The 24,163-nt window shown below is 41.8% G+C and overlaps 1 long non-coding RNA gene across 3 annotated transcripts in view; it reads left to right on the top strand.

The window, feature by feature from the left end:
• Positions 1 to 22,235, top strand: part of LOC123860949 (uncharacterized) — an 86,050-nt gene extending 63,815 nt beyond the window's left edge. For all 3 annotated transcript variants that reach the window (XR_010404903.1, XR_008507964.2, XR_006794915.3), the window contains 3 exons: positions 3,554 to 3,804; positions 5,486 to 5,621; positions 6,196 to 22,235. This is a non-coding gene — a long non-coding RNA (uncharacterized LOC123860949). The remainder of the gene's footprint in view (positions 1 to 3,553; positions 3,805 to 5,485; positions 5,622 to 6,195) is intronic.
• The last annotated feature ends 1,928 nt before the right edge of the window (positions 22,236 to 24,163 follow it).

Here is a 24,163-nt window from a genome sequence, read left to right as displayed (position 1 = left end):
CTAGTATCTGTAAAGTGATGATTCTGAACTCTAGATCTGACATCGTACTAATGTCCGTATTGAGTAGGTCCCTGGCAGTTGGTACTACCTCTTGTTCTTTTTGTCGAGGTGATTTTTTCCGTCTTGTCATTTTGTGTAGAGGAGAATAGATTAATGAGAGAACAAAATGCTAGCAGAGTAACAACGTCCCCAGAAAATATACTCTAAACAAATCAGAAAAGACCTGAAGCAGTGGGAAAAGAAAGGGAAAGAGAGAAAAAAGAAAAAGATAAAGATAAAAACAAAAACAAACAAAACAAAACAACAACAACAACAACAAAAAAACCAGAATGTGATCAAATATTATTGGGCTGGTATATAGATCAGTGCCACACACTAGATTTGGGGTGTATTTTGGTCTTTTAGAAGAAAGTGACTCCCAAAATTTTAAAGAAAGGAAAACTTATATATGTACAAAAATAAGGGTTGATATGATGAAGGGATGGAATATGACTGTAAAGATGGAAATTATAAAAAATTTTATAAAAGGAATTGATAAGAAGTTGTTTGAAAAAAGAAAGAAGACGATTTAAAAAAAGAAAAAAGAAAAAAAAAGGGAGAGAATGTGATCAGGCAGGGGAATAGAAAACACCATATACTAGAGATTTAGGGTATATTTTAATCTGTTAGAAGAAACTATCTCAAAATTTTAAAGAGAGAACAACTTACATATATAAGCCAAAAATACGGGTAACTACTATGAAAGGATAGAATATGACTCTAAAAATGAAAAATAAAAATGTTTTTTTTTTTAAAAATGGATTGATAAGATGTTGGTTGAAAAAGGGAAAAAGAAAAATTCAAAAAGAAATAAAAAGACAAAAAGACAGTTAAAAAAAAATTAACTTGGGCGCCTGGGTGGCTCAGTTGGTTAAGCAACTGCCTTCGGCTCAGGTCATGATCCAGGAGTCCCAGTATCGAGTCCCACATCGGGCTCCCTGCTCAGCGGGGAGTCTGCTTCTCCCTCTGACCCTCCTCCCTCTCATGCTGTCTCTCATTCTCTCTCTTGCTAATAAATAAAATCTTAAAAAAAAATTTAACTTTAAAAGACTAAAGAATCATGGTAAAAAAGCCGTGAATTCTATGTGCTGGAGTTCTGCCGTTCTCATTGATCGGTAAACTTGGTCTTGGCTGGCTATTCTCCTTGATCTTCTGGGGAGGGGCCTGTTGCCGTGGTTTCCAAATGTCTCTGCCGGAGGCGGAAGTGCCCCGCCCTTGCCCCCTCCCGGCTAAGTCATCTGCTCGGGTTTGCTCTCCAGGGCTTTTGTTCCCTGCGAGCTTTCCGTACAGCTTTGGAGGCGGAGAGTGAAAATGGCGGCCTCCCAATCTCCGCCCCCGAGGAGCCGAGAACTCGGGCCCCGCTCCTCAGTGAGCCCCCAGAGAAAAGCCGTCAGTCACTCCCGTCTCCCTGGTCTCCGGCCACACTCCGTGCTCACCCAGCCTGTGATCGCGCGTGTCTATCTCTGGCACCAGACCCCGGGTGGAGTCTCCAAACCCAGCAGATCCCTGCGGTGCACTCCCGCGCGGCTCCTCCCGAGGGAGGAAGGGGAGTCTCCCCGGATCTGCCGCTTGTGGGGTCCCTGCTGGAGGAGCAGGGGCCCGACTGGGCCGGGGATCACGGTTTATGGCCACCCCGAGCTGAGAGCCCGTGCCTGGGCTCCGCCTCTGCAGCCGGCTTCCCTGCTCCGATACCTGGGAGCTCTGCCACACTCAGGCACCCCCGGTCTTTCTGTGACCCCGAGGGTCCTGAGACCACACTGTCCCGGAGGGTTCCACCCCCCGCTTAGCCACCAGAGTGACGTCCCTCGGCGGAGCAGACTTAAAAGTTCCGATTTTGTGCTCCGCGGCTCTATCACTTGCCAGAAGCGGTGGAGGGAGGCCCCTCCCCCGCCGTCTATCCTCCCGAATATCGCCTCGGATTCACTTCTCCGCAAGTCGTACCTCCCAGAAAGTGGTCGCTTTTCTGATGAGAGAGTTGTTGCTCTTCTTTTCTTCGATCTCCTGTTGAGTTTGTAGGTGTTCAGAATGGTTTGATCCCTATCCAGCTGAATTCCTGAGAGGAGACGAAATCCAGGTCTCCTACTCCTCTGCCATCTTGCTCCGCCCCCCAGAATGATTTTTTTAAATGTACTGTTGGATTCAGTTTGCTAATATTTTATTGAGGATTTTTGCATCTATGTTCATCAGAGATATTGGCCTGCAGTTTTTTGTGTGTCTTTATGTAGTTTTGGTATTGGGGTAATGCTGGACTCATAGAATGAATCTGGAAGCTTTCCTTCCTCTTCTATTTCTTGGAATCCTTTGAAAATATAGAAGAGACCTGAGATAGATTATTACATTTGCTCCCCTCTGTGTGTATGTTTGTGAAATAGAAAAAGACATTGTTTCAGATTCACAAATGATTCAATTTAGCTAATGCAATTATACTATACTAAATGGGTATATTAATATGGTAGTATCTAAAAGCATACCAAATTTCGAGTACAACTCATTAAGAAGAACAGATAGTACCCATTTTATAAGATAATTATCCATTTTGTCTATATTTTTGTGTTGTCACATAATTTATCTCATAATACCAGTTTAGATTTCTGTGACTGTGCTCATTTATGAACATTTCTTTCTTTTTAAATGTTCTAATCTTCTTGTAATAAAAACACGTAATATAAGATGTATCCTATTAACATTTTTAAAATTAAGTAGGCTCCATGCCCAGTGCAGGGAGCTCAACGCCAGGCCCGAACCCACGACCCTGAGATCAAGATCTGAGCTGAGATCAACAGTCAGACGCTTAACCTACTGAGCCACACAGGCACCCCTCCTGTTAGTAAATTTTTAAGTGTACAATATATTATTGGCTGTAGGTACAATGCTGTACAGTAGATCTCTAAAGTTTATTTATTTGGCTTGACTGAAACTTTATGCCCATTGATTAGTAACTCCTCATTTCCCCCTGTCCTCAGGCCTTGGTAACCACCATTCCACTCTTTGATTCTAAGAATTTGATTATTTTAGGGACTGCATATGAGTGGAATCACGGGGTATCTACCTTCCTATAACTGGTTTGTTTCACTTAGCGTAATGTCCTCAAGTTTCATCTGTGTTGTTGCATTTTGGAAGATTTCCTTTTTAAGGACTGAATAGTATTCTATTATGTGTATCTATCATATTTTCTTTATCCACTCATCCACTGATGGACACTTGGGTTGTTTCCATATTTTGGCTATTGGGAATAATGCTACAATGAACATAAGAGTACTAACTATCTGTTTAGGGTCCTGATTTCAATTCTTTTGGATAAATACCCATATGTGGACTCATGAGACGGATATAGTTTTGGGGCATCCCCAGAAAAGTTAAGATATGGAATACACAGATCAACTCTTTCCCTCTCCGGGGGCGGGGGAAGCAGGGGAGCTGGGAACTGGGATTTTTCATCAGTTCAATCTGTGCTAAGCAGGAGGGAGAATCAATGGAGAATACCAGCCTAAGCTGCCACCTCTGCTCTCCCCAGGTGCCTGGATTGTGCTGGACCCATCAGAGCTGTAAGACCCGTAAAAGAGAATCCAGTCCTCTGTGGAGCCCCCCTGAAAATTTGGGGCACTAGACACATAAACCAAACCCTTCTCTCCTCTGAGTGAACCTGGAAGCTAAGGGGTCTCTTCCTGATTGTTGGCATTGTGCCAAGGACAAGGTCTCTGGCAACAAGGTGTCCCAAATCTCACTGCCATATTCACGGAGCCTGATTTTATGTTCTCCAAGGATGTAAGAGCCTTGCAATTAATTTATTTCTCACAAAGAAAAGTGGTCCATGAATTGTTGCTGAATCAGTGTGTTTGTGGGGAGAAGGAGAATGTGGGGCTTCCTACTCCACCATCTTGCTGAGTTCCTTACTCCTGAATATTCATTTTTCATTTTGTGTTTCTTGTGCTATGTGAAGTATAATAAAAAGGGAAAGAAAACTTCTGAAATATTTTGGACCTCATCTCCCCTTTACAAATAAATACTTTGCTTTCTATGATTCAACACTTTGTCACATCATACCTGATACATTAATAACACTGGGTGTTATACGAAAACAATGAAGCATGGATCACTACATCAAAAACTAATGATGTATGGTGACTAACATAACATAATAAAATAAAATTTAAAAAAAACACTGACTGAATCCCTCAAAGCAAATCAGCATAATTCATCTACACAGGTGCATTTTAGTTGAAAAGAGAAGCTTTTGGGGAAAGATACTGAAACTGCCAAGACCCACTAGTCACTAAATGTAGGACTGCAGATCAGGGAAGTGGATGCTCAGTAGGAAACACTGTGGTGTGGCATCCCTCAGAGAAGCTTGCAGCAGCTCGTCAGTTGGGAGCTGCATGAGGGTAGGAACCAAGTAAGCCTGAGGCCCTGGGTTCTCTGACACACATCTGGGTCTTCAGCGTATCCGATCGGAGATGAAAGACAAGCACCTCGATGTCTTCACTTCCAGAGCTCTTTGCACTGATTCCCTGAGCCTCACATCTGGGTCTCTGTCCTCTAACCAACTGTTTCTTGTCAGTTCAGGCTTGGATTTCTTCTACCTCTCTTTCCCTTTTTTACTTTTTGAGGACTCCCTCCCTCTTTCCTGGATTTTAATTTTTTTTTAATTTTATTACGTTTTTTATTTTAACTCCAGTATAGTTATCATACAGTGTTGTGTTAGTTTCAGATGTGCAATATAATGATTCAACAATTCTGTACATCACCTAGTGCTCATCACAGCAAGTGCACTCCTTAATCCCCATCACCTGTTTCACCCATCCCCCACCCAACGCCCCTCTCGTAACCATCAGTTTGTTCTCTATAGAGAGCCTATAGAGTCTATGGAGAGTTAAGAGTCTTTTTCTTGGTTTCTCTCTCTCTCTCTCTCTCCTCTCTCTCTCTTTTCCTTTCTTCATTTGTTTTGTTTCTTAAATTCCACATATGAGTGAAATAATTATGGTATTTGTCTTTCTCTGACTTACTTCTCTTAGCATTATATTCTAGCTCCACCCATGTTGCTGCAATTGGCAAGATTTCATTCTTTTTATGGCTGAATAATATTCCATTGTATTTATATACTACATCTTCTTTATCCATTTATCTTATCAGTGGACACTTAGGCTGTTTCCATGATTTGGCTGTTATAAATAATGCTCCAATAAACATAGGGGTGCTTATATCCTTTTGGATTAGTGTTTTCGTATACTTTGGGTAAATACCCAGTAGAGCAATTACTAGATCATAGGGTAGCTCTATTTTTAACTTTTTGAGGAAACTCCATACTGTTTTCCACAGTGGCTACACCAGCTTGCATTCCCATCAATAGCAACAGGGTTCCCCTTTCTCCACATCCTACACATAACAGTTAGTTCATGTGTCTGTAGCTATAGTAGTATGATTTTGTTTTTAATTGTTTTTTTCATAGGTGACCCAGGAAACCCTCCGTGAAGGAAATCTAAACCTGTTTTTCCCTGTGTTATAATAGAGAAATACAGAAATCAGTGAGAAGACCTTTGTTACCATAGTCTTTCAATAAAAACTACGTACATGAGCCAGATAAGGTAAGCTTACATTACTTCCTAATGAACATGAATACAGTTCTTACCTGAAACACAGTCTAGAAAACCCAGGTCCCCAGAGATTGCCCTAATGGATGGTGGCTGCAGGCAGGGTCCCCTGAAGAAAGAACTCTCCCTTCTGGTCCATTCTCATGGCACTCACACCAGGGTGGCAGTCCCCATGGACTTAATGGGGGCCTGTCTTGTTCAGGGATTTACATGGTGTCAGGAAAAACACAAAAGAGCGTGGCTTAGCCCAGCACTCAAGAAAGAACTTTTGTTGATAAATACCTTTGTTGATAAAGCAGAGAATCAGCTAAGACAGCCCTTTTAGAAACTAAGGAAAGAAAGTTACGTGTAGGAGACAGAACCTGAATGGATGAGAATTGGGAAAGATTCCCACAGCTGGTACAGGAAAAAGACCACATACCCAGTTGTGAAGCAACAAGCAGGAGCCCATCTGAATTTTAAAGCTGAATCACGTTTTTCTGAGCACTCACTACGTGTCAGGCATGTGCTGAGTGTTTGACATTACACATTCACAACAAGTTCATGATGTAGATATCTTTATCTACAGATGGGGAAACTGAGGCACAAAGGATTAAATAGCTTCTGGAGATCACACTTCTGTTCATGGTGCAGCTGGGACACACACCAACCTGGACTTGTCAATTCCAGGACCCACACACTTACCCCACCAAGCACACTGCTCCCTGAGGGACAAGAACACAATATCGAACAGTGCCTGCAAAGGGCAAGGTGTCCTCTCTCTCATTGCAATAGTGACAAGTGGAGCTCTGATTGCTCAGGAAAGAAGAGGTCAGTTCTCTCTGAGCTCCTTTTGATCATCACAGGACAGACACCAAAGATTCCCTGATACCCACCCTCCTGGCTCTTCTCCCACCTCACAGTCATCCCTTTGCCAGAATTGTCCTCCTCCATGTACTGGGAGGCCCTCCCGTCTCTGTTCCAGGTGGCTTTTCTGATCCCTGGGCCATCTTCTGTGGATTCCTCTGTCTTCCCACGATGCACAGTTTGGTCCTGCAGTGCAAAGATCCACAGGAAACTCAAACCCTCAGACTGTAGCTGGAAGACTGATCCTGGCTTCCCTCACATCCTCAATCCTAGTGAGTGGGTCTGTGTTAGCCAGGGTTCCATCAAGGAAGCAGAACCATAAGGAATGATACAGAATGTAGGATTTACTGTGGGATTTGACCTCACACATCTGTGGGAAGTGGTTAAAGGGTTCATGTAGAGCTGCTGCTTCCATCTGGTGCTGGACTTGAAGTCACTGCTGGGCTATCCCTGAAGGACAGATGGACATGAAATGGGGAGAAGAAGGAACCCTGGCTAGAACCCTCAAAGATGACCTTGGAACAAGGAACCCTAGCTAGAACCCTCAAAAATAACCTCTTGGCTTCTCCCCATCTCCAAACCTCCACCTGCAGAAACCATCACTATGGACATGAGCAAACTCCTGACCCAACGGTCGAAGAGGCTAGAGCAGGGGAATTGGTGGGGCTGACTGCTGCAGGCCTGGCTGCTGTCCCATGCCAACGAGGTGACACAAAGCATCTGGGACAGTGTGCCTGAGCTGCAAAGCTCCTGCACCAAGCATAAACATGATGCAACTGCTACTTCCCTTCCACTTGCAGATCTTGAAAATGGGTCTGCTCAGCTCTTGCCCACAGTGGCTGATAAGACCCAAACACCTGGTTTGGAGGAGTCCTTGAAACCTACCCAGCTGTCTCTGGGATACTGTGCCTGTTATGGGGTCTTCCCTTGGGCAGACAGGGGCTTCCTGAGAGGTCAGGGAAGGGATAAGAAGGGAGGGAGGAACAATGAATAAATCCCTCTCATTCAACCAGTTCACCATTAATGGGATATTTCTTGTTAGAGGCTGAGAATAAAGAAATGTAAAAGATACATCCTGTCCTCAGAAGGTAGACCGTATAGCAGGAACACAGCAAGTAAATAGATGATCCCAGGTCTCATCATGCTGTCCCACGTCGTCTTACCTAAGGACCCGCCCTTACTACACTTAAAGAATGGTCATGGCCATACTTACTCCTGCTTTAAATGTAAAGAGGCATCTCCCACCATTAAGATGGCTACCGTCAAAAACAGAAAAACCAAGTGCTGGCCAGGATGTGGAGAAACTGGAACCCTCGTGCACTATTGGTGGGAATGTAAATTGATGCAGCCCCTGCAGAAAAAAGTATGGACGTCCCTCAAAAAATTAAAAATAGAGATGCCATATGATCTAGAAATTACACAGATGCATGTTTACAAAAATAATTGAAAGTAAGGGCTCAAAGAAATATTTATGCCCATGTTCATAGCAGCGTTATTCACAACAGCCGAAAGGTAGAAGCAACTCAAGTGTTCATTGACAAATGAATGGATAAGCAAAATGTGGTCTATAGAAACAATGAAATATTATTCAATCTTAAAAACGAAGGAGATTCTGACACTTGCGACAACAATGAAACTTGAGGACATAATCTTTTTTTTTTTAAAGATTTTATTTATTTATATGACAGAGAGAGACAGCGAGAACAGGAACACAAGCAGGGGGAGTGGGAGAGGGAGAAGCACGCTTCCCGCTGAGCAGGGAGCCCAATGTGGGACTCGATCCCAGGACCCTGGGATCATGACCTGAGCCGAAGGCAGACGCTTAACGACTGAGCCACCCAGGCGCCCGAGGACATAATCTTAAATGAAATAAGCCAGGCACAAAAAGACAAATACTGTATGATCCCACTTACATGAAGCACCTGGAGTAGTCAACTTCATAGAGGCAGAACGTAGAATGGGGGTTGCCAGCGGCTGGGGAGGAGGGAGGAATGGGGAGTTAGTATTTAATGGGTGCAGACTTTTGGTTTTGCAAAATGAAAAGAATTCTGGGGATGGTAGGTGGTGTGAATATACTTAACACTACTGAACTGTACAGTTAAAAGTGGTTAAGATGGTACCTTTTATGTGGTGTGTATTTTACCACAATTTTTTAAATGTAAGGAAGAATGTTGAAAGAGGGAGGTGTTTATTGAAAATACTTAATTTCATCAACCAAAACATGTTTACCCTCTTTGATAAGTTGGAGCAGCAGAGAGAGGCTGCCCCTGGCCTCCAGTCTCCCTTTCCTGTCTCAAGGTTCATGTCTGGAAAACTAAAATGGAAATTTACTTACACCCCAGTGTGTGCTTTCTTTTGTTCTAAGTGTGTAACGAAGCACCCACTATCTTCATCAGTTCTGCTGGGTCAGCCCTGGAACCGGCATGGTGACCCTGGAGGTGACCAAGTCCTTCCGAATGGGAGAGAACAGTGTGAGGCTGAGGCTGGTAACAGTGATGAAGAATGTCCCTGAACTTTGAAGTTCAATGAGCACTTCCTTTGGGGAGCTGGTTACCTGTCTGTGAACACTCCCACCCCAATGGGTATTGTTGGCGGCTTTATGACAATGTTTGTGATTCTATTGCAACAGTTAAAATTTATAAACTTACTTTCAGTATTTGTATCGCTGCTTTATCCTTTGTTAAATTATCTTTGGACAAAGTGTTATGAGAGAAGGTGAGGAAGGAAGGGTCATTTCCGAAACACAGTGAAAACAGGTGCACCTGCTGTTCCTCAGGAGCCCTGGGTCCATCCTCCCCTGAGCTTGCACTCAGCACTGAAGCACGGGTACCCTTGCAGAGCCAGCATCTGAACAAGGAATGGCCTGGCACCCCTTGCCCTCGTGGGTCCAAGTGTGGGGTCCTGAAGCCATGGTACTCAAGCTAAGGGCGAAGTTTAGGATGTCGCAATAGCAAATTGTGATCCAATCCAGCTTCATCCTTACAAACTTGAAGAAGTCAAGACTGTAATTCTCTCCATTTTCCAGCTGGAGAACTAAGGCTTCAAAACAACAAAATCAGTTTTGTTCAAGGGTCATAGCCAGTGAATGGGAGACAAGAGGCTTGCACCCAGGTGGTTTTCCAGACATGAACCTTGAGACAGGAAAGGGAGACTGGAGGCCAGGGGCAGCCTCTCTCTGCTGCTCCAACTTCCCTGCCACACAGCCTGGGTTTTGGTTGGACGAGGAGACAACCACAAACACCACAGTGCAGAGCTCTGAAAATCGGGATTCCAGATGGGAGGTCAAGGATGCCTTGGTGCCTGAACAGATGACTGCTTTGGGTTTTAAATCTAGAAGGTGTTGAAAGGAAAGAATCGGGTGGTTGGAAAGAAAGTCAATACAGGCTAGAATGTGTGTGTGCGTGTGCGTGTGTGTGTGTAGGGAAGGGTCTCTGCCTGAGCTCCCTCACCACACCACATCCCTCTTCCTGTTTGTCTTTGCACCTGTGGCCTGAGAATTATGATTTCTTTCCTTCCTTCCCTCCCTTCTTTCCTTCCTTCTGCATTCCTGTATTTCTTTCCTTCATTTTTTTTTTTATTTATTTGAGAGAGAGAGAATGAGAGAGAGCACATGAGCGGGGGGAGGGCCAGAGGGAGAAGCAGACTCCCTGCTGAGCAGGGAGCCCGATGCGGGACTCGATCCAGGGACTCCAGGATCATGACCTGAGCCGAAGGCAGTCGCTTAACCAACTGAGCCACCCAGGCGCCCCTCCTTCTTCTTTTCACCTGTAGTTATAATTGTTATTTTTGTACCAGTTATAAACCATGAAATATATGGGATATGAGTTCCCTTTGCCTGTCAGCACTTCTACTTATTATTCACCTTTTGATGGGTTTTCATTGTCTTGGTCCACGTTCCACAGTGACGTTCTTCAAAGATTCACATGATATCCATTCTCTCATTTCTCATTATCAAATACAATTTTAACCATTTCTAGCTTTGCTATAACAGAAAAGATGCAAGAGTTTATCTCTTCTATTTCCCGATAAAGTTTGCACACGTGCACACACATATAGACAACGTAGTATCTAGAAAACAATCTAACTCAAATTTCTGGCCATATATGAAATGTGTGGATGGTGTAACCATACATTTTCTAGGCCTTGGGCTATGTGTAAGGCAACAAGTCTCCACCTGATCAGGGTTGTGTTTCCACAAAATGTTAGATTTGTTTAAATGCTGTTCTGTCTCCAATCAGAACAGCACAGGATTTTACTGTAGCTTAGTGATGTTATTTTGGAGAACTGCGTGAGATCTAACTATAGAATCTAAGAAAATCTGTATTAAAGGGGAAAAAACAAGCATCAATATTCGCTGCTTTTTTAACTGTTTATTTGGAAATGATTGTAGACTCACAGGAAGTTGTAAAAATAGTACATAGAGTTTCTTGAGCCCTCCAATGGTGACATGGCCATAGCACAATCCCAAAACCAAGAAATTAACATTTGGCACACACTATTAACTAGACTACAGACCTTACTCAGTTTTACCTTTTTCTAACCTGCATTTGTGTGTGTGTGCACACGTGTGTGTGTGTGTGTGTGGTTTTTTGCAGTTTTCCTCTGTGTACAGATTCATGTAACACCATGTTCTGGACACAGAATTGTTCCATCATTGTCGATGAACTTTCTACCATCTCTCTATAATCTCCCCCATCTGCCCAACTCTTGAATCAGTTCATGACAACTCCTAACCTGTTCTCCAACTTTATAGTCTTGTCATTTTGAAGGTGCTTTAAGTTGACTCACCATATGAAACCATTTCAGATTGGCTTTTTTCACTAAATGTCCTGCTCTTAAGATCTACCAAGCTGTTGTGTATATCAAAAGTTTGTTCCTCTTATTGCTGAGTATTATTCCATTTTGTAGGTGTACCAGGGTCTGTTCAACCTTGCACACTTTGAAGGACTTTTGGCTGTTTTCACTTTTTTATTAACATGAATAAAGCTGCTATCAACATTCATATACACATTTTTGTGTGAACATAACTTTTCATTTCATTGCAGTTTCATATGGTTAGTGCACATTTAGTTCTCTAAGAAACAGCCAAACTACTTTCAAGAGTGACCATATCATTTTTACATTTCCACCAACAATGTACTAAAGTTTCAGTTTCTTGACATCCTTGCCATGTTTGGTGTTATCTTTATTATTATTTTAGTCATTCTAATAAGCATGTGGTGATATCCCATTGTGGCTTAAATTTGTATTTCTCTAATAGCTAATGATGTTGCATATTTTCTCATGTACTTATGTGCCTTCTGTATCTCCTTTCGGTGAAAAGTTTTTTTGTTCATGTGTTTTGCCCATTTGTCTAATTGGGCTTTTTTGTGTGATTTTGTTTTTGTTTTTATCATTACTGTTTTTACTGTTACATCTTGAGTATTCTTTATGTATTCTACATACAAGTCCTTTGCCAGGTATGTGGTTTGCAAATATCTTCTCCTTGCCCATGGCTTGTCTTTTCATCATCTTACAAGGATCTTTGACAAGCAAAAGTTTTCATTTTGATGAAGTCCAGTATATTACTTTTTTATTTATGGATTGTGGTTTGGGAGTGAAGTCTAAGAACTCTGCTTAACTCTACATCCCAAAGATTTCCTCCTCCATTTTCTTCTAAAAGTTTTATAGTTTTGTTTTACATTTAAGTCTATGACCCATTTTGAGTTAATTGTATAAGGTGTGAGATTTAGGTTGCAATTCTTTTTTTCCCCTATCGATGTTCAACTGCTGTAATATCTTTTGTCGAAAGGTTATCTTTTTTTTTTTTTAAAGATTTTATTTATTTATTTGAGAGAGAGAATGAGAGACAGAGCACGAGAGGGAAGCGGGTCAGAGGGAGAAGCAGACCCCCTGCCGAGCAGGGAGCCCGATGCGGCACTCGATCCCGGGACTCCAGGATCATGACCTGAGCCGAAGGCAGTCGCCCAACCAACTGAGCCACCCAGGTGCCCCGAAAGGTTATCTTTCTTACATACAATTGCTTTTACACATTTGTCAAAAATCAGTTGAGCATATTTGTGTGAGTTGATTTCTGGATTCTCTGTCCTGTTCCAGTGATCTATGTCTCTCCCTCTGCCAATACCACATTGTCTTAATTACAGTAACTTTTAAAGTAAGACTTATATCTGCTAGAGTGATTCCTTGCATTTTATTCTTCTTTCTTAACATATGCCTTTCCATATAAACTTTACAATGGGCTTGTCTATGTAAAAAAGACTTGCTGGAAATTTGATATATGTTGCATTAAGATTATGGAATAATTTGGGAGAGAATTGACACATTCACTATGTTGAGTCTTCCTATCCAAGAACACAGTACATCTCCATTTGTTTAGATCTTCTTTGATTTTATTCATCAGTATTTTCTAATTTTGGCACACAGATTCTGGACATGTTCTATTAGATTTATATCTAAATATTTCTCTCTTCTTTTGAAAATTGCAAATACTATTGTATTTCTACATTTTGGTTTCTGTATGTTGTTGCTTATAAAAATACAATCTATTTTTATGTGTTGATCTTGTATCCCACAACCTTACTATACTCGCTTATTAGTTCTAAGACTTTTTTTCTAGATATCTTGGGATTGTCTACATAAAGAACCACGCCATGTGCAAACAGGGCCAGTTTTATTTCTTCCTTTTTGTTCTGTATCTTTTAAAAAATTTTTTCTTGCCTTTTGGAGCTAAGAATTTCAGTACTATACTGAGTAAGAGTGGGGAGAGCAGACATTTTATCTTGCTCCATATCTTAGAGGAAAGAAATTTGTCTTCCACCATTGAGTATTCTGTATGCAGTAGGTTGTAGATGCTCTTAATCAAGTTTAAGAAGTTTTCTTCAATTCCTAGCTTGCTAAGAGTTTTTCATAAAATGATGTTGAATTTTGTCCATAACCATATCAATTTTGACCATATCAAAAATAATCATCTCCAATAGCCAAATCATCTTGCTCCATTCTTGAGTAAGAAGAACAAAGCTGGAGGTATCACAATCCCAGATTTCAAATGTATGATAAAGCTATAATAATCAAAACAATATAGTACTGGCACAAAAATGGACACATAGATCAATGGACCAAAATACAGAGCTCGGAAATAAGCCCATCCTTATATGGTCAATTAATCCACCACAAAAGAAGCAAGAATAGACAATGAAGAGAAGATAGTCTTTTCATTATTTTTTATTTATTTATTTATTTATTTATTTATTTATTTATTTTATTAACATATAATGTATTATCTGTTTCAGGGGTACAGGTCTGTGATTCATCAGTCTTACACAATTCACAGTGCTCACCATAGGACATACCCTCCGCAATGTCTGTCAACCAGCCACCCCATCCCTCCCACCCCCCTCCACTCCAGCAACGCTCAGTTTGTTTCCTGAGATTAAGAGTCTCTTATGGTTTGTCTCCCACTCTGGTTTCATCTTTTTCATTTTTCCCTCCTTTCCCCTATGATTCTCTGTCTTGCTTCTCAAATTCCTCATATCAGTGAGATCATATGATACTTGTCTTTCTCTGACTGACTTATTTCCCTTAGCATAATACCCTCTAGTTCCATCCATGTTGTTGCAAATGGCAAGATTTCATTTTTTACGGCTGCATAATATTCCATATATACCACATCTTCTTTATCCATTCATCTATTGGTGGACATCTAGGCTCTTTCCATAGTTTGGGTATTGTGGACATTGCTGCTATAAACATTGGGGTGCATGTGCCCCTTTGGATCACTACATTTGTATCTTTGGGGTAAATACCCAGTAGTGCAAATGCTGGGTCATAGGGTAAAGCTCTATTTTCAACTTTTTGAAGAACCTCCAGACTGTTTTCCAGAGTAGTTGCACCAGCTTGCATTCCACCAACAGTGTAGGAGGGTTCTCCTTTCTCCGCATCCTCGCCAACATCAAGACTATGTTTTCAATAAATGGTTCTGGGAAAACTGGACAGCTACATGCAAAAGAATGAAACTGGACCATTTTCTTACACCAAACACACAAAAAAAACTCAAACTGGATTACAGACCTAGATGTGGGACCCGAAACATAAAACTCCTAAATGAAAACATAGGCAATAATCTCTTGGACATCAGCCTTAGCAACATATTTATGGATATATCTCCTCAGGCAAGGGAAACAAAAGCAAAATTAAACTATTGGGACTATGCCAAAATAAAAAGTCTTTGCATAGCAAAGAAACCATCAACAAAACCTACTGAATGGGAGAAGATATTTGCAAATGATATATCCGACAAGGGGTTAATATCCAAAATATATACATAATTTATATAACTCCACACCAAAAACCAAGCTGATTAAGAAATGGGTGGAGAATCTATTCAGATATTTTCCCAAGAAGACATATAGATGGCCAACAGACACATGAAAAGATGCTCAACATCACTAATCATCAGGGAAATGCAAATCAAAACCACAATGATACATCACCTCACACCTGTCAGGGTGATTAGAATCAAAAAGACAAGAAATGACAAGTGTTGGCGAGGCTGTCAAGAAAAAGGAACTCTTGTGCACTGTTGGTGGGAATGCAAGCTGGTGCAGCCACTGTGGAAAACAGTATGGAGGCTCCTCAAAAAATTAAAAGTGAAAATATCATATGCTCCAGTCATTCCACTACTGGGTACTCACCCAAAGAAAATGAAAACACTAATTTGAAAAGATACATGCATCCCTATGTTTACTGCAACATTACTTACAATAGCCAAGATATGGAAGCAATATAAGTGTCTGTCCATAGATGAATGGGTAAAGAATTATCTCGAGGGCTTTTAATTGTTCTTAGCAGAAAGGAGCTGAGAGAAGTGAATCTCCATAGGCTTGTCTACAACCAGAGGCCTGACTGTTTTTTTATGCTAAAGGTTTTCCCCTCTTGTACTTTGTAGCTAGAAATTCCTGGAATTTTTAAAAGAATATTGGAATAAAGAACTTTTTTTTTCCAAACATATAAATGTCTTGTAACATGCTTATTAATATGTGATCAAGTACAGCATAGGAAATACATTCAATAATACTGTAATAACTTCATCGTGACAGACGATATCTATTCTTATCATGGCAAACATCTCATAATGTATATAAATGTATATAAATATGTTGTACAACTGGAAACTAATATAATATTGTATGTCAACTATACGTCAGTTAAAATTGTTAAAAGTACACAGTTTGCATTAGTCAACATAAGATGTATAAAAAAAAATGGGGCGCATAGGTGGCTCAGTTGATTAAGCGTTTGCTTTTGGCTAGGGTCATGATCCCAGGCTTCTGGGATTGAGTCCTACATGGGGATATATATATATATAATTATTTTAGCAACTTAATGTGAGCACTTTGAACAAAGCGAACTTTTTACTGCACTCTCCTTTTTTTAAAAAAAGATTTTATTTATTTATTTGAGAGAGTGAGTGAGAGAGAGAACACAAGTGGAGAGGGGCAGAGGGAGAGGGAGAAGCAGAGAACTAGATGTAGGGTTTGATCCTGGGACTCTAGGATCATGACCTGAGCTGAAGGCAGATGCTTAACTGACTGAGCCACCCAGGCGCCCCTGCATTCTCCTTTTTAATATCATCAATTTGGAGTCTGAAAAAAAAGTGACATAGAATTAGGTTAACAGAGAAAATTTTATTTTAGTTGAAAATACATTGTGATTTCTGTGCCAAGGAAATCATGCATTTGTGTGTTAAGTGACAGGGTCATCGAAGGAAAGATTTCTTTGGTTTGTTTCTTAACTTTTTGCAATATTGAAAAGAGAGTTTGGGCTCTCCTGCGGACCAGTGTCTCTGTGGGCACCATCATCCCGAATCAAGACCCATCTCACTCTTCTTTAACTATGACAAATGATACTGCCACAGAGTACCCCCAAGTGTTTGCTATTACAGACCACCTGTCACAAGTCTACCTGCCCATGAGCCACCGTCACAGAGGAACAGGCCCCGGAACGGTGCCACAAGAGGGGCTGGAAGGAATTGGGCAAGAGAAACACGAAATCCCCTGGCTTAAATCAGGCACTGTCTTTCACCCATCATCTCCAATATAAATACATTGCATTTGCCATTTGCCAATAGTCATCCAAGAGTCCAGCCCAACCATTTCTTTGCTCATCCTGTGTATAAAAGCTATGTGCTCCCTGAGATATGACTTACCTGCCTCGTTTTCAGAAGGTCCGCAGCCCTCTGACCCTGCCCATGCAGATTGAACATGGGCTTAGCAACTTTTACATCAGCAGCCTCTGTCCACAGCCTCTTGCAGCCATGGCCGCTGTGGGCAGGCCCCAAGAGCAAGCTGCAGATGTTGCAAGCCGTCCTGGGCACCTGGTCTGGATTTCCTTGTGCCGCTTCTATCTGTCACTTCTACCTCTGCTTTTTCCTGCCTGGTGTCTGCTTTTTCCACCTGTTCTTCAGGATTGACATCCTGGTACCTATGACACTCGGGTGGGAGATCCCCGTGGGAAGCCCAGTCTTGCAGGGGACACGGGTGACTTGGATGTGACGCAGAAAGACTAGCTGTTCTGCCCTCGGCCCATCTGGCCATCAGGAGGTCAGCTACATGGGGACGAGACTTGACATACCTGGCTTGCTTTACTCCAGGCTCCTGATTCAGGGACAGTGTCAGATATAAGACAAACATTGGCATGAGGATTGCATACAACATGAATGAATTCTGATTGCCGAATAAGTATACTTCCAGTTGGAGGAACACTGCAATGACAAACTCCCATGGGAGTAAATTCTCCGGAAAATTGCCTTCGGGGTACCCCAGGATTCTGTGACTGTGCAGAGACTGGAATCACCAACTGTCAGCTCTTCTCCAGGTCTGGATGACAGTGCATTTCAAGTCCCACTGGCGGGCCCAGCAGGCTGACTAAGCACAAGGACCAACTTTCCAAGGGCCTGCAGTCTGAGGAGGGAGTGACAGGGGAGAGTACTGATTCCAACTTTTGAAAGAAAACACAGGATGAACATTAACTTTAGTTAAATATCTGTAAGATATATTTTTAATGTCAAATAGTCAATTATAATTCAACTGATATATAGTGAGATAAAAATTGCATTTGATTTTGAAGGTGGGGACATTTTGATGTGTTTGGTATGATGGGGTGGGGGTGGGGGAGCTTCGGTGTTTTAAAAAGAACCCACAGCCAACTAGGAAAGCAGGACACAAAGATAGAAGGGTGCAGAAGGAAAACCACAACCTCAATAAGCTTATACAAAATTCTGCAATCAGAAATTTCAGAAGGCAGCCATTTTCATGTCTGTTTTGTTAAATGGGATGGGTGTTCCATTATGGGCTCAGTGGTCAGGGTCTAACCTGGGCCCTCCCAGTTGCATGGAGGGCAACTTTCTGCCCCTGGCTGCCCCAGGCTGACCATACCCAGCACCTCTGGTGCTGTGAGTGCTGATGCCCCCAAAGATGTGTTCTCCAGGAGCCCCTTCCTGTGCAACAGATATAAGTGCCCACCACAGGGGAGGGAGGAAGCCCCCAGGGCCACCGTGGAAGAGGCTTGGCCAGTTTTCCAGACTGGTGGGAGCTCAGCTCTGCCTGGAAGGCTAAAGTGTAGGAACTGCCATCATTCGATGCTGGCTGTTATATCTGGGATAAGGCCAGGACTCCACTCTATTTGTCCCTGAGCAGGCCAGGCCCCCTACCTGGTGCTGCTGGGGCCTAAACCTGCAACCCACAGCCAGCTCTGCCCACCTCTTCCCACTAACAACTTCCCCATGTTTGGAACTATCCATGGGGGTCTGTGAGCCTGGGACTCCCAGCCTCATCCATATGTGTTCAGGAGTCCTGTGCATGGAATGGGAACACAGATTATAGGGAGGAAGTTGGAAGAGCTCTAGGGCTGTACCATGTCCACATAGCCTCCTGCCACTGGGGAATAACAAGAGAGGAGGCTACCCTGAGAAGTGAAGCCAGAAGCACAACCTGGTGGGGTCCACAAGACAGAGCACCATGGGGGAGGGCCCTTCCACTGTGTGTTCGGGGTCACACTGTGCTGCCCCCTTTGGAGGGTGGTCATTCACCATGAAACTGACTTATCAAGTCTTAGCTGAGCCCTTTTGATGAGCCCACAATGTAATGAGGAATCAAAAAAGAGAAGTCTGCTCCAGGCAAGTGTGATTTATGGGCATTAATTGCAACCACGCTCATTTCCTATAAAGTCGGGATGAAGCTGCTATTGCTGATGCAAGGAAAAGATGTGTCTAAAATATTGGCTGGTGTTGTCAATACTGGGAGCTCTTGGGCCAGGTCCCTTCTGCGTTGTGATGAGGTAAGGCTATTTGGGAAGGAAAATGCCTCCAGAACATAAATCTATTTGACACCAGATGTCTACTTCCCATGGGGAGCCAGACCCTACTATGAAGGAGGCCAGAGATGCAGACATGGAAAAAGTAGAGCCGATCCGTACTTCAAGGAGAGAAAGGATCAAAAACTGCCTTGGGTTAAGGCAGGCCCTTTGCTGGAGGTCGTTACAAGCTCAAATCCTGCTCCCACATCTCTCACCAAAACTATAGCTCTTAACAGCGATGTAAAAACAATATTGTCATCTGTCGTCATTTGGATCATGAGCAAAGGCAAAGGCTTTGAATGAGCTTCTGCAGTTTGGCTCAGCACATGGGTTCTGGCCATTCAGCATGAGAATATGTCCCAGGCACTGCTGGTCAGATAAGAGGCCCTTGGAGCATGTCAGAGCCCAGTCAAGCCCCACCTAGATCAGCCAAGCCCAGTGGACCCACAGAGCCGTGCATGAAGAATCAATGCTTACTGCTGCAAGCCACTGAAACTTTGAAATTATTTATTCCACAGCATTATTGTGTCCATCACCAAACCCAGGACTTTAGAGAAGTAATGCTTCTGCCACTGTCTCAGAATTATTTTATAAACAACACAAACACCGGCATAGTTTGCTTTCTCTCGTGTCTTCAAATATTACATTACTCTCCAGTCTGACTCAGGGGTTATTTTATTTTTAAAGCTACCTCCTCAGTATATATAATTTGGCCCTAATTTTGTAAAGCATGAATATATATACAATCTCCAGAGATGAGATTGAAGTGCTAAAGATGGTGTCAGTGGTATTTCTGGGTTGAGGGGTCTAGAGTGACTTGCGTATCACCTTAAAAATTTTCTGTGTTTTCCAAATTTTCTATCATAAATAATTATTTGAGAATCAGATCGATCTGCCTGATTTTTAAACAGGTAAAGTTTAACATAAATATATTTTTTCATAAATATATTTTAAACATGAAGCTTACTTCCTCAGAAACTTTGTGTGTCTGTCAAAAGCACAAACCAGGAAGATGAGTAAATCCTCACCCACTGCAGTCACTGCTCACTTTTTTACAAAAGAGGAAACTGGCCGGAAATCTCAACAAAAAGATTTTCAAGTGTGGTGGGCCTCTTGTGCTTAGGATTTGATGGAAGAAAAAATTGTCCTTGAGATCAGATCTTGATTAAATACAATTATACTTTGGTGTAATGCCAGTAAATCATTGCAAAGATCCCATTTGGACATTTACAGTGAGCAGGGAAACAGTGAGCAAGCCTTGCTAGATCCATTTCTCAGAAGTGCATCAGGTAGCCCACTTTCTCTCCAGAAATTGAAAGTAAAATCAGATTTATCTAAAAGTCACCTTTTCCATGAATGTGTCTAAATGGGTATGTGAGGTTATGAATAATACCTTTCTGTTTTAGAACCTGCCCAAATCAGAGTGATTGTCCTTCCTAGATTAGACCAGACTCTCTTTTTCTGAAGTGCAATAAAAGATGGAAATTTCATAATATCAAGAGACAGAGAACACTGTCCATTGCAAGGCTGAGGAATATCCCAATACATCCTTTCGTCTTTGTCAGGGAAACAGAACCACCAGGATGAGGGATCTATGATGGGAACAAGACCTTACCAGCTACCAGAGGAACCAGAGAACTGAAGGTCTGAGAGGGGAAGTTGGAGGATCAGAGGGCTGACTAATAAGCCAGCCTGACCAATAAGTCAAGCACATGCCACCACCAACATCCACGAAGGGGAAGAAGGAGTCTACGGGAAGCTGTTCCTTGTGTGGGTTTTCAACCAAGCATCTAGAGGTGGTCTGGGGCTGCTGTTGGGAGCAAGAGATGGACGTGTGGCAGAGGCAAGCGAGGATGAGCAGGATCCTGCTGGGCAACTCCATGTGCATCTGTTCCCATATCTAACCATGCCAACCTTCAGAGAATAATGGTGGCTGCCCATTGGCCAGAAGTGGCTCAGTCCATGCTGTAATGAAAGATGGGGAGGTGAAAGGAAATCTGGCTCTGTCAGCAAAGAAGAGTGGCTATTAGATAGGCAGCCAAGAGTGCCTGTGACAGAACCAGATAATTTAATTAATTCAAATAATTCATGGCTGTGGGGGACTGACGTGGGTTAGCACCATCCCTGGCCTCTCCCCACAAGATGCCAAGAGCACACCCTTTCTCCCAGTGGTGACAACCAAAAATGTGTCCAGACATTGCCAAATGCCCCTGGGGTGGTGGCAGGCAAAGTCATTCCATTTAAGAAACTTCTGTATCACAAAGGATTGAACCAATATTTTAGAAGGTAGTAATGCTTATTCAATCATATTGGCCTAACCAGAAACAAGAACAACAACTTGGTTTTTAATAATTTTTAATGAGAATAAAGGTGCTTCTGTGCAATTAATAAACAACAGAGACTTTAAAAAATATTTTATTTGATCTTTATCTTTAAAAAACTTTTTATTGAAATAAAGCATATATAGAGAAAAAAGTATAAATCATGATAGTCTTCTGTTTAGTGGGTCATCACTTAGAGGACACTCTAAGTTAAAACTATGCTTTTTACATCTGCTTCAAATGTGTCAAAATGGAAAGCTGTATTTCAACCATAAGTGGTTCAAACCAGCCAACGCTGATAAATGTCTAAGAATCATAATGTGCCAGACTCTTATTGGACCTGAAGACCTGAAAGAGAAGACTCATTCCTGACCAATGACAAGAGGGACCTGTGTTTTAAGCCTTGTATGGACTTATGGACTCAAGCCACCTATTCCATTGTACAAGCTTTAATTCTTGATTAGTATAATCACAATGAACTGACCTTTTAGCAAAAAAAAGCCCTAACATTTTCCTTCAAAGAGCCACTCAGTGGCTCTCCCCACGGGTGAGTATACTATTGCTTGGCAAGTAGATAAATCCAAGATTCTATTTTCTCAGTTGCTGGGGAGCTCATTTCTTTCTTTTAACAATCCTGGAGGTTCCACCAAGATTGCATTGTAGATTCTGCTCATCTGGAGCAGCAGATAGCCCAATGCAGGGAGTGTGCCCATAGTCAGGGAATCTGCTGCTTTTTTGGTGGTGAATCACTCAACAGCAGTAATATCTTTCCTTCTTAGTCATCACTGGAGTCCTGGTCAGCAATATTCATCGCATGACACACGGTATGAGATTTTATTGTGATGCTGAAGGGTTGATTGAGTCTCCAACTTTAACTTGTAATCTCTTAACTATCTGCTGGAAGAAATGTTCATCACTGGACCTGAGAACAAGGAGTTAATTGAGCTACTGAACACCCCATCCAAACTCTATCTGCAGAGTCTCCGTAGATCTAAATCTTGTGTATTCTAATTATTGACTGTACCTTCTCATTTAAAAACACATCAACTCATAAAAACCAATGCTGGCCAGAATACTGGGCCACTTTTGACTCAGAAAGTCTGTGTCATTTGTTACACTTACCACAGTTGTCTGTGATTTGTCTCTCTGGGTGTTGTTCTAAAAATTCTGCAGAGAGTTTGTGGTTGGGCTGTGCCTCACTCCACACCCACTCAGGGACCAGTGGTTACCAAAATGCTGAACTTAGCTTGACCATTCAGTTGAGAAAGCACGGTGTTATATACGTCAACACTTAAAAGTCCTGCCTCCTGACTAGAGAAGGAATCCCTTCTGTTGTGGTTCTTTTTTAAACATTGGGCCTATGAACTGAAAACAAATAGCACTTCCCCCTGGGGGTCTCTGGATTCTTATATGTATACTCATGATAATGCTAATTCTTTTGTTTACTTGGTAAAGTGGAGGGCTTTTGCCAAGGATAATTCAGTGATATAATGATCATTATGAGGCATATTTGATTTTGTAAGATTTTATATCCATGAGGAGCACTGGAAATAAGACAGGACGAGATGCCAAGTATACAACAGCCATTTTTTAAATGGTATTCAAACATTTATAAATGCTGAAATGATCCAAATTGGACTTTTTGAAAGGTCCTTTAGCAGGAGTAAGGAGAAAGTTGATCAGGAATTTCTCTGATCCCTCACATACTCCAGCAGCTCCCCAAAGTCATGGAGTCTCTGTCATCCTGCTTCTCCATTATTTCTCCCCACTTCACTTCTCTTCCTCCTACTCCCCTGACACCTCTTGTGAGGAAGATAGCTTATGCCACACCAAATCCCTTGTTCTGTGGGTGGGTGGAGGGGACCTCCCCAATCTGACTCAAACTCTGAGATATCTTATCGTCCTATCCTGGCAACCATACTTGCAGGGCACATGATGCCATGACTCAGTTTCCCTTCAAGTCTTTATTGCACCTGTCTAACAGTGTTTATGCAGTAGTATTTAAACCTTGGGCCAGAGTATAGTTTAGAGCTATAATAAATGAATTCCCAAATCCCACTGTGGGAAAAAAGTTACTGAATAATTTAGATGTTTATTAGATACCTACACTCTAGGCCTTAACTTCAGCTGATTAGGCTAATTATCATTACTTTGGAAGGAAAATCACAGTTAGATAAGGCAAGATGTAATCCTAAGGACTCTCCAAAGGTTATAATGCCTTTGGTATTTAGAAAGCCTAAAGTGTGCTAAAGAAATTGATAGGAAACTGCTCCGGGATTTACATGAAGTTATCTTGGTTAAAATAGATTGGATCCAAATTTCAATCCATTCAGAAAATATTGGAGATGTAACGGGGCACCTGGGTGGCTCAGTCGTTAAGCGTCTGCCTTTGGCTCAGGTCATGATCCCAGTGTCCTGGGATTGAGCCCCGCATCGGGCTCCCTGCTCAGCAGGAAGCCTGCTTCTCCCTCTCCCACTCCCCCTGCTTGTGTTCCCTCTCTTGCTGTGTCTCTCTCTGTCAAATAAATAAATAAAATCTTAAAAAAAAAAAAATATTGGAGATGTAAGATATAGGTTAACTTTTCAGTTATTTATGCAAGAGTTGTGTATAACACTTAACATGGTTAAAAAGATAAATGTTATGTATACTTTATTACCATAAAACATAAATAAAATTTAGGCTGCATAAACTTAAAAAACAGTCAGGCATATACTTATAAGGTGCAACTATATCAGTGCTTAGAGGAAAATTTAAAGTTGTAAACACCTATGTTAGAAAAGAAAAAAATCTCAAATCAATAACCCTAAACTTCCACCTGAAGACAGTGGAAGAGAAGAGCAAAATAACCCAAAACAAGCAGAAGGAAAGGAAGAATAAGAATTGGAGAGGAATTTGATGAAATAGAGAACAGAAAAACTATAGAGAAAATCAATACAACCAAAAGTGAGTTCTTTCACAAGATCAACAAAATTGACCAACCTTTAGCTAGATTGTCCCAGAATAAAAGAGAATAGAAT

The sequence above is a fragment of the Mirounga angustirostris genome, unplaced genomic scaffold, assembly GCF_029215605.1.
Source record: "Mirounga angustirostris isolate CCGP_5_RB_7025 unplaced genomic scaffold, mMirAng1.0.hap1 SCAF_9, whole genome shotgun sequence".
Classification (NCBI taxonomy): Eukaryota; Metazoa; Chordata; class Mammalia; order Carnivora; family Phocidae; genus Mirounga; species Mirounga angustirostris.
Note: the sequence above shows the minus strand (reverse complement) of the source record. Positions and strands in the feature narration are given on the sequence as shown.